This window comes from Falco punctatus (genome assembly GCF_963210335.1).
Source record: "Falco punctatus genome assembly, chromosome: Z".
Taxonomy (NCBI): Eukaryota; Metazoa; Chordata; class Aves; order Falconiformes; family Falconidae; genus Falco; species Falco punctatus.
Genome location: NC_137586.1, coordinates 80779553 through 80795134, shown reverse-complemented (window position 1 = coordinate 80795134; position 15582 = coordinate 80779553). Strand labels below are relative to the sequence as shown.

Here is a 15582-nt window from a genome sequence, read left to right as displayed (position 1 = left end):
TCCTTGCTAGTTAACATGCATACTCACGCAACCTGCAACTTCACTCCAACTGTTTTACAATGCACTGGTATGCTAAATACACTCGATCTGGCCTCTCCCAGTGGTAAAACTAACTTTCAAAGAACTGCTCCACTAATATTTACACTTTTTTTTTCTTTCCTGTTACATAAAGCTGTATATGGTTTGATTTCTTTTTTTTTTTTTTCACCACGCAACTTTTAAAGAAACGGCACCTAACGGATAGATAATCCCAGGAAACGATGCTTGCTGCTTGAGCCTCTTAAAGGATAAACTTGGAGGGCATGCTACCACATTTCCACATGCTCTCTTTTTCCCAAGCCAAAAGTTAGGTGCCCAGGACAAAAGGGGGGAGAAATGGGGTGCTTTGCTCCTAAAGCAGCAAAAGAGTAACAATAATAATACTAATAACAGCCAAACGTCTTTTATTGATTGACAGTCACGTAACATTAGTAAAACAGTGCAAAACAGTTGAATGTGACAATGGCCAACACGCAGTTATAACACCGGTATTTTCCTCGGGTGTTTTCCTTCACAAATTTACATCAAAGACCAAGACGCGAGCAACAAGCTTAAGTAAATTGACCCCACTGAATGCCTCAGCAAACAGTGGGTTTCCCCGGAAAACAGCTTATTGCCTTAATTGAAGCTCTTTGAGAAAGAAAACCACGTACTTTGTCATGTAAATGTTAATTGTAGTAGACAATGGTTCTAGGTAAATAGCACCCCTGGACAGGCAGTAAATGAGAGGAGTGCGGGCACTCTGCGGTGGGAGGTTGGGGGCACAAACACGGTTTCGGATATAAATAAACAAAACAAGGGTCCACTGGCTGCAGCAGTAAAACTTTGGCACGCGTAGCGCTGCCAAAACGGGGATTTACCTGAAAAACAAGCCTGGCCGGGGTCCCGGCCGGCAGCCACCGAGCGAGACACACACACACACACACACTCCCACACCCCCCGGCCAAAACTGCCGTGCGATTCTTTTTACAGCTACGGGGGAGGATGGGGTAACTTTTGAGGCCAAATTCTTGGTTTTAAATTGACAACACACGCCTGCTGCTGCCAGGACCCGCTGGCTGGCTCTCTGCCCCCTTCCTCTCCCGGTGCGTGGCGTGAAGGCAAACATTCCCACCATAAGCCCCAAAACAATGTTTTAGGCAAACAGTACGACTGCGAGGTAAAAAAAATTAAATTAAATTAAATTAAAAAAAAAGACAAATAAAAAGCAGCGCGCAGAAATGTTAGCCCCCTCGCTCGATGCCGAGCCCCCTTCCCTTATCTCTTGATCTTATTTTAATCTGCTTGGGGACTTGCGGTGTCTAACAGGGCACCGCACGCCGGCGTGCCCGGGGAGGAGGCGCAGGTCAAGTCCATAGGAACATGTTCCCTCCGCAATTAATGCTCCTCGGCTCCGCCGCCGCCGCAGCCGCCCGCACCGCTGCGGTTACGCAGCCGCGCAGCACCACAGCTCGCGTTTACCGCAAACCCGGGCACCTCCGCCAGGCCAGCCCCTCCCGCGCCGGGCCCAGCCTCCGCACCCGCCCGCCCCCCCTCCATCCCACGTCCGCGGGCGAGGGCGGAACTTGCGCCCGGGGCGGGGGGCGCGGGGGGGTGGGGGTGGGGGTTGTTGTTGCCGCTCGCCTGGCATCCCGCGGATGGGGAATGGGGTTGGGGGGGGGGGGGGCGGCGCCGAGGGAGGGGAGCGCGGTGCTGGCCCCGCGGTGGGCTTCCCCCGCCCCCCCCCCCCCCCGGCCCCGGCCCCCTCCAGCCGGGCTGTCTGTCACGGGCTGCCGGGGCACGGCGTTGCCACTTGCCCCGAGCGTGGGAATGGGAGCGCCCAGCCGTTCACATCTCCTGCACGCCGTTTAACGGAATCAATTAGGCAAGACAGACCCTCCGCTTCCCCACCCCGCCTCCCCCCACCCCCCCACCTACACCCCCCCCCCCCTCCGTTTTTTGTCAGGTCTATATACGTCCTAATTATTTCGGTTTGGGATGCCAGAGCTGTTTCCTGGATAGATCTGATCATCCTTAAACAAAAAGCGAGGAGGCGCACACGTGGGTTTTGGAGTAAATGTCACTTTCATTTCCAATGCTAGGCGCAGAGCAAGGCACAGAACATTTTTTAACACTTTGACAAGGGGGGAGGCGATCTAGTCTCCATCATGTCTTTCTGCTTCAGTAGCTTCCTCAAGGAAACCCTCTCGGAACAGAGAAGCATCTGTGCTGCCGTTTTGAATAGAAGAATAAAAATCGGCCATTACTTTTTTTTTTCATCTTTGTGCAGCTCCGCCGGGTTCTCAGTAGATATAAATTATTAAGCTTGCCTACACTTCAGCGTAAACTTTTCCTGAAAGCTTGCTTTCATATGATATGAAATAAACCCCGACGCCTCGTCTCAGATGCACACAGACAGGTTTTGTGTTGGTTGGTTTTTGTTGGTTGGGTTGAGTTTTGGTTTTGTTTGGGGTTTTTTTCTGGTTGTTTTTGGTTTTTTTCTCAGTTCAGTCCACGCTGCATCATCACCGCCACCGTCATCTTCATCATCACCAACTACCACCTTTATTTTTAAGATCATTTCATTGTAATGAATGGTTTTGCGAAATGAAGTAGCATTTCCAAATAGCTCTCTAAGAAAAAAAAAAATATCCTCTTAGCCAAGTTAAATGTTAGCTGCTCTGGGTTTCTTTTTATTTATTTATTCAACAGCAATAGTTGCACATGCATTGTTTACTATCAGTACCATTTCCTCTGTGCAGCGTCTTGGCTATCCGTTCTATGCCCATCTGGCAAGTTCATATTTTGGAATAAGTATGCCATTTAATTTCCTCCACTCCCACCTTCAGCTGTAAAAATGTTAGATTCAATAAGCATTCCTGACCTTTCTCGTTTTTTACTGTCTCTCGCAGTAGTCTTTCATTTTCGCACGCTGTACGATGATCTTGAAGGAGTTTTTACTTTCGGTTATCTAGCTTTATGAAGACCAAAACACTCATACAGCTAGATAACCAAAGATAACAACTCGCTTCCCTCAAAGCTTTTTTTTTTTTTTCTCTCTCTCTCTCTCTCTCTCTCTCCCTCTCTCTCTCTCTCTCTCCTCGCTAGAATTCAGATTCTTTCTGACAAACAGGCGTGTTGTTTCCTCCAACAGTACTAGCGGTGCTTTAAAATATTCATCCTTTTTTGCAATTGTGACCTGGTTTGTGTGTCTGTGTGTATCTGCCAGCTAATAACATCCAAAAAGAGATCTGTTGCCTTCAAAGTTTATTCCGAACTTTTTTCTTTCAGCCAGTAATTTCCGGCAGCGGTAGCCAACAATCCGTCTGTTAATACCAGAAAATAAAACCAGCTATTAAGGTGCGTCAAGCTGCGTTAAGAGTGAGAAGCATCCATCCCTTCACAGGCCTCTATTTTGCATTGTAAATCGCTTCGTTCTCAGGAAAGACTCTTTAGCCTCTATAAAGATGTAAAGCCATCGGCAATTTCCAGCGCGGCGTAAGGAGGAAGAAGGGAAGAGAAAAAAAAAAAAATCCCATTTCAGTAGAAAGTGACAAGATGATTCGAGGACGCGGCTGCTGATCCCTTTAGATTATGCACGGCACAGAGCTTTTTACCAAATGGTGGCAGCTTGATTGCAAATATCTTGCGTGCGTGTGTGTGTGAGAGGGGAAGGTCCGCGCTTCCCCGGGGTCCCAGGGCCGGGGAGAAGGAGGTGCGGTCTTGCCGGCGTGCTGCTGCCCCCGGTCTGAAAAAAGGAGAAAAGGGCCATCACTGGAGGGCTTTCAGTGCCAAAATGTGGGACCAGCCCGGCAAGGTCAGAGGTCCTGGACCGCGGGAGACCAAGGTAATGATGATGTCATGAGAAACCTCAAGTGCAGGGGGCTACCGGCGCACGCGGGCGGCGGGACCGAGCCCTGGCTGCGCCCGCCCCTGCCCCGCCGTTACCTGCCGCCGCAGCCGGGGCCGCCCCCGCTACAGGCGGGGGAAAGCGCCCCCAGGCCCGGGGAGCGCCCTCGCCGGCGCCTCTCCTCCGGCGAGCCCCGCGGAGCGATGTGCGGCGCGGCCGTGCCTGGCTCCGGGCCTCGCCTTCCCCGCGGCCGGCACCGGCGCTGCGCCGCCGCGCCGTGCGTGATTACAGGGACCGTTTGCTCCGCTGCGGTGCGGGTGCGGGTGCGGGGGGGCGCGGGGGGTGCTTAATGGCTCCGCATCTCGGCCCCGTTTGGCGCCTGTGAGCGGTTTGCGGGTATTTACAGCGGGACGGTCGTACAAGGCGTTTTCCTCTGCGCGTCTGCTGGGAGCGCTGCGAGCAGCAGGGCTCGGTGTATTTTATAGCATCTATACCCTCTCTCCCCCCTCCCACCCCTCCACCCTCCCAGCCCGTGTGCGTGTGTCCCTGACTCTGCCTTAGAATGCAGCACAGGTGAACATTGCAGCAATATGTATCCGAGGCTGCACATATCCGGCGAAACGCCTTAATAAAAACGCTGATTTATCGTTTATTTTTATTAACCTCGTACTTAGAGTGAAGAAATGCATGCCGGCGTCACTCGAGAAACCCGATGGAGACAAGTCTTTCTAAACAGTGAGAATGCGTTATGTTGCAGTTTTAGGATTTAAGTCTCTCGGTTTCCCCCTCCCCCACCCCCCGAAAAAGAACATTATACTTTGAACTATTTAACAGTATAATTCGTATAGAATTTTTCTAAGTCTAAAGTGCAAACATTAAAGGTCTCTCGAGTATACGTGGTAACAATGAATCTTCTCACTGAGATCTACCATATTTACTGTTGAAATTAATAAATGCACTCCAGCAGCCCATGCGTGCCGCAGCCAATATAGGGCGCACGCCGAAAAATTCAGCACAGGCAGAACGTGGGCTGCTCTGCACTCCTAAAGGAATCACGACTTAAAATCCATGCTGTTGCTGTTCCTCCAAGGTGCAAAATAAAACGCAACGTATGCTCCCGTACAGCCATAGTCAACATGCCACACTGCACTCACACGCATTTGTTTGCAAAGCAACCCGTTTGCCTAGGTCGCGATTTTTTAGGGGGAAATTTTTAAATGCATGGAGTTAGACTGGAGTTGTTGTTGCTCTGTGTTGGCTGCAGAGCCTTCTTACATGGTAAAGCATATATGTGCTTGTGTGTACATAGGGGAACCGTATGTGCACGTGCCTGCCTAGGTACATGTGTGTGTATGAAAATATGTATGTAGTGTACGTGGTTATTCCGTAAAATGACAACTATACCAACCAGACTGTTTCTATCATAAATTAGTATTACAAGAGCACAAAAATGGGGAAGCCATGTAATTTGTCAGACAAGGCCCCAAATTTATAGTGCCACCGAGAAGTAACACATATACATTGCTAATCTGCCAAACCTCGAATTCAGCAGCCATGTCACTAACAAGGCCGCTCGCTTGTGCTTTCAGATGCTCAGCCTTTGAAACTGAGCATTCCTTCTTTAAACAGGTATTAGGTATCCTGGTACAGAGGGACACTGCAGTGTGCCAGTGCTCTTTGTGGGAAACACAGAGCCTGGCACAAAATTATCAGAATTCTTACAGTGCTGCATTAATAGTTACTGAGCTTCTTCATTACCTCTCAGGCTGCTCAGGCACAACAGGGATGACCGAACCAGACATCTGATACATCCAGAGGCACATGATCATTTTGATATTATGTAAAATTCAAATGAGCTTTTCTGAATTGGCAGATAGGCAGAAAGATTTTTTTTTCTGGCAATAGCTAGGGGCAGCAGTGCTGGTGAACAGGCATGTGTTGAACACCACAAGCTCCTGAGCTTATGTATCAAATTCTTGCAGTCAGAGGCAGGAAAAATCAAGTGCTCCTGCTGCGTATGTGTTGTACGTCTGTGTTTATATGTGTAGATACAATGCACATTAACACAGACACATACATACGCTTTAATGTGTCCATATAAAACATGCCACCCTGTCACCAGATTTACAGTGGAATGCAAGACCTATATCGCATATCGGTATGTTTCAGAGATGCAGGATATACCTTTAAAACACCAGGCCCTGTTCTCATGACCACCTCACTTACACACAGACTTGGGAAGTAACTGCAACACACCTGCCACATTCTGTTGATGAATCATCAGAGCCAACATGCCAAAAGAGCCAACATGACGATTATGACCCAGCCGTTCATTAGCCATATTACCAACTACATTTTTGTAACTCTCAGGCATCTAGCAGGGCCTCGAAATCGACGGGTGTCTGGTAAGACTCACTCAAAAGTATTTGCTTACTCTTAATACCACAAAAATGGAAATGTTGTAAAACACATTTCCAAGACTGCAGTGTTTTCCAGCCTGTGGACAGTTTAAGCAATGTGTAGTTCTGAAACCACTGCCAAAAACATCCTCTGAACTGTCAAAAGCAGCTGTTAACACTGTCTGCTTTCTCCCAGTTTACATCATTGAATAAAACTTACTTATTCCAAAACCACTGTAGAAATGGTCTGCATATTGGAAGATATGAAATCCAAACACTGACTTTTTCCTCCTGCCTCCCTAATAAATTCTCGCTAATGGCCTGTAGATTAGTATGTGATTGCCATGCTTGTTTTCTAATCTTTTTATAGGTCTCCAGATGGCTGTGACGTAAAGAAGGAACATCCTGCGTAGATTTCTTAAGAATAAACAGTCTCTACTGACTTTAAAGAGGAATGATGATGATTCCCTAACTCTCGCAATCAGAGCACTGCCCTAATGCCAGCATCCCCACCTTCTGCGTGGAAGACGCACAGAAGCCCCCCTTAAGCTGCTGTGAGGTACATAAGAAGAGTGTAGCATAACATAAATCCCCTTTTCACACTAAATTATGATGGAATTCATGTAGATGTAAATCACGGCACGCCAGTACAGCCCAGGACAGCTTTCCCTGCAAAGCACCCCTCTCCTCCCAGCCAGGTAAGTCACTTGACTGGCTCACCTTCTGGTAAAGGTGCCTCATCATTCCTTTTGTGACCACAATTCCATTTTACAGACAACTGCAGATTATACTTCTGTTCCATTGAACGGATGGTATGCAAAGGCATATCTAATATAAATCCAGATTACAAAATAAGAAAAGGCAGGCTATTGAGAATTCAAAGTCTCGGTGGGAAAAAAACCAAACCCGCAAACCATCAGTAATTACACATGAAAACAGTGCATGCTGTTAAAGAACACGTATTCATCTTTGTAGATAATGCATATCATATTGGCTGACTTTTATTAAAGAAAAAAGTAAAAATTACCGTTTCTTGTGATTGTCACTCCCTGTGGTCTCTCTCCGTTGTCTAAATCTGAAAAATAGCCAGAAAAAAAAAGACAGAGGATCATAATTTAAATACTTTCAGTGTCTGGTTCTTCTTCATGAAATATTTGTGAACAGGTAAACCCATGTGTGTTCAGAAGAGACTGAGTATATTAACTTTTGAGATGATTGAATAAATCACTAAAACGCTTGCCTTTAGATTAAACGGGGAAATAACTAGCCACATTTCCTGCAGATGATCGAATGTGACACAAAACAGATCTGTGTAATGTACTCCGGTATCTGCAGGGTTAAATGTGGTAATCAATATTTACAGGAAATAATATAAGTAATACAATTTAAAAAAACAACAAACAACAAATCCAAACACCAAACTGCATCACTATTTCTGGAGAACTATGCTTAAAAATAAGAGGTTAAGAGTATTATTTGGGGCTGCTGGATAGAATTGATGAAAACTACAGAGGTAGATATAGGATTTGCATACTATAAGCTGCCAGTTAATAAAGGATGGAGGCTCCACCTAGCCTTCAGTTCAAAACATGCAAAACACATTAAGCCGGCGTTTCCCTGCTACATTTCCCAGCTCCTCCAGACCGCCGGTGTCCTGAAACCGGGATCACCGGGAAGGCATGCTCTGTGTTTACAGCCCAGAAAGCTCATCGAGGGACGCGGGGGTGAATTAATACAACGTGAGCTACTCTCTTGCATTGCATCATCTCCATTACATCAGCCTTAGCTAAAAAAAAAAAACCGTATTATTATTACTACTACTACTACTACCCAGAGAGCAACTGAGTTCTGTTTTACGGTGAAGCAGTTCCACCCATTCCAGGGACCGGGGGTGGCGGGAGCTGCGGAGGGATGCTACTTCTACGGCGAGAGGGATGGAGGGATGCAGCTGGGCACCCCTGGACGAGTCCTCCTCTCCACTGACCGCCAGGGTCGAGGTCTGCGCCCGTGCCGCGTCTTCATCGGCCCTCCCCGGGCCCGGCCCTCTCAAAGGTGCGCTCCTGAGCCGGGCTGAGCCGCGCCGAGCCGGGCCCACCGGGCCCCCGACGCCGCGGCCGGCAGGGCAAGAGTGGCAGGAGCATCACGCGTTCATCAGACCCCTCCCCACCCCCACCCCACTCAGAGGGGTGCGTGTTTTGACCGGGGTGCGTTTTGGGTGAGCCAGGAAGGGATGGCTGCTTGCTCCAAGGAACCCGCTGCTTGCGGAGGTAGCGGGTGGGATAACTGCAGCGAACAATCCCTCGCACTCCGGCCAGCTACTGGATATGCGTTTAGCTTATCTCCTTTTTTTCTTTTTTTACTTTCCTTCTCTTTTATCTCCCCCACCCCCCACCCTTTTTCCCTTTTTCTCTCTTTCCTTTTTTATTTAAGCTTGAGGCCACAGGAGTTAGATACTATACTCCAGCCGTTACAAGTGTTTGCTCCTCTGCCTGCACACCTACCGAAGGCACTGTGCGGGCATTGCCAAAAAGCCCCCTGAAAAGCCACAGCTCTGCTCTCGCTGGCAATCTGCCGGATAATTAACAGTTCCCGCACCTAACTGCGCCCCGCGACCAACAGGTTTACCATCAGGCGCACAAAATCGGCTAACCGGCCTAAGCCGCCGTGTCGAGTCATAAACCCTGCCTTGTTAATCAAATTTCCTCCGCCGGGGGCGAGTGGAAGTGGCCGGAGTCCTGCCGGGGCGCCCGGCCTGGGCTGCCCGGAGAGAGGCGGCCCCGGCCCGGGCTCACACGTACCTGGCAGCTCCGGCCGGCCCGGGGCTCAGCATCCCCAGTTCTGCAGGGAATTCAGGATCGGTCTATCCCCTCCCCACACACCCGCCCCACACAGCCCGCGGTACTTACATTTCTCCTCTTTATCAGAGAAGGATTTGACCCCAGATCTCGGGGGTGAGCTGTGTCTCCGGTGGCAAACAAAGATCCCCATCCAAGCCCCCTCGGAGCAGAGAAAGCTCTTTCGTGTCTCCAGAAATGCACGTTTTCCCCCTCGCCATCCCTATTTAAAAGTGCCGCTTAGCTCCACGGTGTCATTCTTGCGCGAACGGCTTTAGAAGAGTTAGAAATCTTCCATCCAGGAAAACGCCAGAGAAACGCAGAAAGTTGGGTTGGGTTGAGCTTTTCTTTTTTTCCCTCCCTCTTTTCTTTCCTTTTTCTGTATTGCTTCCTACGCCCCAGAGCAGAAAGTGAAGTGTTGTATGTGAGGCTCTGCAAGTTTGGTTGTTTTTTTTTGGGGGGGGTGGGGGGGTGGCCAAGGTCTAGTCCAGCCCTCTCTGCTGAGGAGGACGTGCTCTGAAATTCAACCAATTTCCCCAACGCTTTTGTTGCTGATGAACTGAAGCCCTATTGTTCATCCATTGCCACGGTCTTTTTCAGTTCCTACTATACGTTATGCGTTGCCAGAGATAATGAATTTGCACCAAAACCTCTCATAGTCCCATTCTGACAGACGGAACAAATTAGAAATGTCTAGTCTAAAGAAGAGCAATGGCTACCTTTTCCTAGAGCAGAAGGAAAGCGCGGATTTCTTTGGAAACTGGAAAAAAAAATGCAGCAAAAGGTCAAGTTTTCTAAGGTGTTTTTCTCCAGCTAACTTCTGAAGAACAGTTTCTTCCGAGTCTTGTTTTTGGGAGGCACTGCCGTTTTGTGCAACTTCTGTCCAAACCAACCAGCCGACCAACAGCACGATAAAAAAAAGGGAGGGTGGGGGGTGGGGAGGTGGAATTAGAAAAAAAAAAAAATCATGGTGCTAACACGAAAGATTCTCGTCCCATCCCTGCGGTCATGGAAACTTGTAGCGTGACCTCTCGTCGCTGGAAGGAGGGTGTCCTGAAGAGCGGCCGGTCCCGTCAGTCCCCTCTCGTCCATCGCTACGGGTTTGAAAACGGCGTGACAACGCCCGCCTGCGCCCCGGCTGGGTTTTAGGGCTCAGGGGGGCGGGCTGGGTGAAGTTTGGGTGTGCGCCGGAGCGGGAGGTGTGTGGGGAGGGAGAGGGGAGGGAGGGATGGAGGACGGATGGAGGGAGGTGGTGCACGGCGAGGGGGCGGCAGGGCGGCTGTCTCCCCCCCCCCCCTCCGCCGGTGCTGCGCTGCCCCCCCCCTCTGGGTCGGCTGTACACGACGCCCCGGCCCCGCGTGGGCAGGTGTCAAGGAGTGTGGGTATGTGTGAGGGGAGGGGGCTGCGAGGGGGAGAGGCGGTGGGGGGAGGGGCGAGACTGAAAAATTAATATATATGTACCTGCTACTCCCGCGCACATCTGTATGACTGTGTGCGCGTATGTATGTGTACGGTGCCGGCTGGATGTCCCGCCCGGAGCGCGGCTGCGGGGGGTCGCTCCGCAGTCCCCAGGCGCGGATTTCCGCGGGGACAGCCCCACGCACCCGTCGGCACCCGGGCACCCCCCGCCGGCACAGCCCCGCCGGGACCCGGCGGACAAAGGGAGCTCTGTGGGGACCAAACCGCCAGCCCAGGGGAATTTGGGCCGGGGCCCCGGGTACAGGGAAAAAAAAAAAGAAAAAAAAGAAACAACCAAAAAACGAAACGCCAAAAAACCAAAACCAAACAACAAACTGCTGAGAGGATTTATAAAAGCCCACGTCCCTCCCCCGGCCAGAAACACACTAGCGTTTCCACTCCCCGGCGTGGACATCCAAGTCCAGTCGAGATGATGGAATGGAATGGAACGGAGTACGAGCCCGCCGGCTGGCCGCTGGCTCGCGCTGGGGGCGGCCGTGCCCAGGACCAGAGGGATGCTCCGGAGCATCTCGCAGCAGGCCCGCAAACATGCCAACAGCGTCGGGAGGAGAGAAACGGGGGTCCTAGCAGAGAACACCCCTCGCCTCCAAGCCGCCGTTTGCCTTCCACCCTGCCGCCTGGTCGGCTGGAATTCCCGCGGAGATCAAAGTTCTCCGAACATCGCCACGCAGCGCGGCGCTGCCAAAGCGGGGTGGGGGGGGTGGGGGGGAACGGGAACTGAGGAAGAGGAGCACAAACCGCCCCCGCACCACCCTCTGCTACCCCCGCACCCACGCGCTTTCCTCCGCCAGACGCCGGATCCCTTTTATACCGCTTCTCCTCCCGATGCCGGGGGTGGGTGGTCGCTGCCAAGCCGTGATGCCAGACAGATCGGCGGGACCCAGCGGCTGCAGCCCCTGATCCTTCGCCCCGGTCGGTGGCACCGGTGAGCCCTACAACCGCGGAACCGGCGGAGAACCGCCGGCCACCCGAAGGGATGTTTCGCCTGCGCTAGCGCAACATGCCTGTGTCATGCAATGTTTGGGGAGGGAGGGGGGGGATTTTATTTATTTTTTCTTTTTAATCGGCCGGAGTTTTCTATTTCCCGCTCGTTGCCTGACGAAGAGAGGCAGCAAATAAGGTGTCCCACTTAAAAAAAAAAAAAAAAAAAAAAAAAAAAAAGGCAGGACGGGCTCTGAGGTGCTCCGGGGAGGTGGGCTTTGTTTTGGGGCCGCGCGGGGGGGCGGGGGGGCTGCTGTTGCTGCTGCTGCTGCTGCTGCTGCTGCAGCTGGTGCCAGTGCTCATTTCAGGGGGAAGGGGCGCGGAGCGGCGCGGCTAGGCTCGGGCAAGCAGCCTGCGCGCCCGCGGACGGTTCCTGCGGGCTGGCCGCCCCCCGCCAGCGCGTCCTCCCCGGCACGGCTGGGCGCGGAGCGGCGCGGAGCAGCGCGGAGCGTCTTGGCGGCGGCGCCCCCACCCCGCGTCCCCCTTCCCGGCTTCACGTTCAAGGTTTAACGGCGAGGTCACGTCCATTGACGTCAGCTCGAGGCATACTGTACGTCCGGCTACATTTACATACATCAAGGAAATTAGGGCATTTAAAAAATATATATATATGCAAATCCCGTTGCTCGGAGAGGAGACGGCGGATTCCCGGAGCGATCGCCCCTATTGCGGAGGATTCTAATTAACGGAACAAAAAAAACGGGCCTCCCCTCTCCTTCCAAACATCATCATCACCACCACCACCATCATCAACAACAACAAACACCCCCGAAACGATCGACCAGGGCAGGGCCGGGCTGCGGCGCGGAGAAGAGCGCGGCTGGGAGCGGGCGGCTCCGGTGCACGGTGCGGGCTCCGCCGCTGCGCCATTCTTCTCTCCTCCTCCTCCTCCGCCTGCTCCTGTTGGCTCCAGCGGGTATTACTTTTAATACTGATGCATATGTAAAGATATATTTGCATTTTTTAATTTACTGAAAGTTACAGGCTGTCGCTTTTCCTTTGATCTCTCCGTCTTTTTCTTTCATTTATTTATTTTTAAATACCCTCCCCCCTCCATTTTTTTTTTTTTCCTATTCTCTCGGGTTTTGGCAAGACTCTGCTGTGTATGTGTCTTTATGTCCACTTTCCTCCATGCTTCTGCTTGCGCGAGGTTACAAAATACGCACGGTGCTAATGTTACAAATCGAGGTGCACAAGATGCTTATTGGGTCTTAAACGGAGGGGAGGTCTCACTGCCCTGCTCCGCTATCATACCGATAGCTCGAAACTGCAAGTTTGATCACCTAATTAACTACGTATTAGGAAAAAAACCCAAAACAACAAAAAAAACCCAAACCCCAAAACCAACAACAGCCCAAAGCCACACCGTTTTCAGGTATAACACAACATAGATAATGCGTGTAATGGGGACTGTGTCAGAGTATTTATAATATCCCATTGCTGTATAATGGCCTGTAAGTGCACTTATATCTGCCTTAACTTCAGGAACCTTTTATTTCAAAATCTTCTCTTACAAGTGTGCAGACTCAGGTACGGAGAGCTTTCTCTGAGGAAGACATTTTGTATATTCTGTCTTGAGTGCTGCGTTGTTACATGTATTACATCTCATTTTAACCTGTGTAGCCTTGAACCCGCTACCTAATTATTTACAGGAAAAGCATTTTTAGAGGTTATTTTAAAATATTGCCGGTAGCATTACATTTGCTTTATCCGAATATCCACAGGCCTCGAATTACACTACAAACACTGTCAACACATTTAGGTTTACCCTAACAGAAAAATCCTTATGAGGAAGAAGAGCAGAAAGAAGTGTAGTTTAAATCTGATTAAAAAGAGACGATCACTTTCTTTTCATAGACCAGGCATGTTATGTTTTTAAACGAGTAACGTTATTCCATCAAAAACAACACCCCCGCTCGTACACACATTTTTCCTTCTTTCTTCCCCCCCTTTTCCCTAAAAAAAAAAAAAAAAAAAAAAGTCCAAGTGCATGCATATGTAATTAGTTACACTATGAATTACTTACCTGCATGAACGTATAGGGCTTCCTAAAAAGTTAGCCCTCCCCAAAGACTGTCATGCATGTATTTTTTTTTAATAAATAAAGAGCAGAGTGTCATGCCCAGTCTGCATTACTCAGTGCCTGTTTCGCCGCATGTATAGTTTAATTCTTTGGCATTTCTTACGGTATTTCCAGTGCTACCTCTCGCTCCAGTTCTACAAGCTCTACACTGGTATGTCACCCAATAAAAAGTGATGGGTACACGTAAATTTTTTTTTTTTTTTTAAATAACAAACCAACACCAAAACCCCAAAACAAAGCCTCAAAACGGAAACCGACACCATAATCTGTTGGGTTAGCTCTTACCTTACCACATATAGCAACAATACGTTAGGAAAGTACCATTTCTATACGTCTTTTTTGCCAATAGCGGGTGCCGGGGACTCCCGGCCCGCGGACGCAAAACCCACTCTCCCTCCCTCGCTTTTAATTAGCGCACGTGCAGCTCTCGCTCCCCCGCGGACCCTCATTTGCATATGCAGAGAGGCGGGCGGAGGTGGTCGCGGGGCCGTACGCCCGTCTGTCCGTCCCCGCAGCGCATCCCCCCTTCCCCGCCACGACCCTCCCCCCCCGCCCCCCGCTGGTGCTTACCCCGCGCCTCACCGCGGCCCCGACGGGACGGGGGTAGCCGCCCTCCGCCCACCGGAGCACGCCCCCACCCCCAAGGCCGGGGGTCCCCAACTCAGCATCCCCTCCACCCCCGCAACGTCCCGCGTTACCATACGGCGGCCCCGCGAATCACGGCGGCGGCGGCTGAATGAGCCCCGTGGAGGGGGGGTGGTGTTTGCAGCGCTCCCCTCCCCCGCCCTGCCTGCGCCACTGCCTGTACCACGGGCAGCGCGGGGACAGCTGCCCACCCCCACCCCCCGTCACTTGCCACTTGAGCGTCGACTCGACGGGTGGAATAGGAACAATAAATACCCACCCCCACGCCCCCGCACGCGCGTTACCTAATATCAGCCTCTTACAGCCCAAAACAGGGGCGCGCATGTTCCGCTGCGCACCCGCGCGGCTCGCCCGGGGCGCTCCGAACGCCGCCGAAGTTGGAGATTTCACGGGTTTCGGGCAAGGATAGATAAATAAACGAGAGAATATGTAAAAGCACGAATAAAGCGCATATTTGGGGTGGCCGCTGCGGCCGCGGAGGTGAGACAGGGCGCCGGGCTGAAAATAAATGCATGCATGAAATAGATCCACTTTCTCGTATTTTTTTTTTTTCCCCCCCCATCCCTGTGGTCTCCCCCACCTCCCTGGCTTTAATACCTAGGTTCCTCTAAACCGTGTATACAGCATTTTGCACTTAGATTGTCTTCCTCATCTCTTCAGCCTTGTTTTATCAAAACATAAATAATCGGAACTGCTTATCGCTCCACAAGCGAATAAACATATTCTGGCATTATTTACATGTTATTTTAGAAGAATGGAGATGCAGCTGTAGAGGAACGTCTCTCTCTTTTTTTTTTTTTTTAATTTATTTTATTTTTCCGACTATTTCTTTATTATGAGACTGAAATACTGAAACGAAAAAAATTAGAATGGCAAACATACAACATTATTGACGCAACTGAAACTTGACATGAGAAAAAAATTATTTTTTTCCCAGTAAGGAAAAAAGCTGAACTTACGAGTTCTTTGACCACACACGCGTACACAAAAATAATGATAATTTGAATTGCTTACATAAAAGCTTCCAGTACAGATACACCCTCACAGTACAGCTCCTTGGGAAATAATGAAGAAGCCCCCGAAGTCGTGGCCCTTCCCTCTGGCTTGGAATATGTCCCCCGACTAGAGATGGAGAGGTAGAAGCCAAGGGGAGCGGCAGAAGAGAGGGCGAGAGCTGCAGCACTTTCATCCAGACTTCAGATAATCACTAAATGGTGAAATTTCCGGGGACGGACGTACAGAAAACTCCTCGTTAGGGGCGTTTTAGGGAGGGGGCAGGACGCCAGCTGGGGC

General features: G+C 50.5%; 1 long non-coding RNA gene across 3 annotated transcripts in view; it reads right to left on the bottom strand.

The window, feature by feature from the left end:
- Nucleotides 1-15582, bottom strand: part of LOC308057005 — a 141120-nt gene that overhangs the window by 116931 nt on the left and 8607 nt on the right. For 2 of the 3 annotated variants that reach the window (XR_013925089.1, XR_013925090.1), the window contains exons 1-2: nt 9174-14196; nt 7295-7342 (exon numbers count right to left, since the gene is read on the bottom strand). This is a non-coding gene — a long non-coding RNA (uncharacterized lncRNA). Of the gene's footprint in view, nt 1-7294; nt 7343-9173; nt 14197-15582 lie in introns of those variants that run through there. The other variant, XR_013925088.1, reaches the window with a different exon arrangement.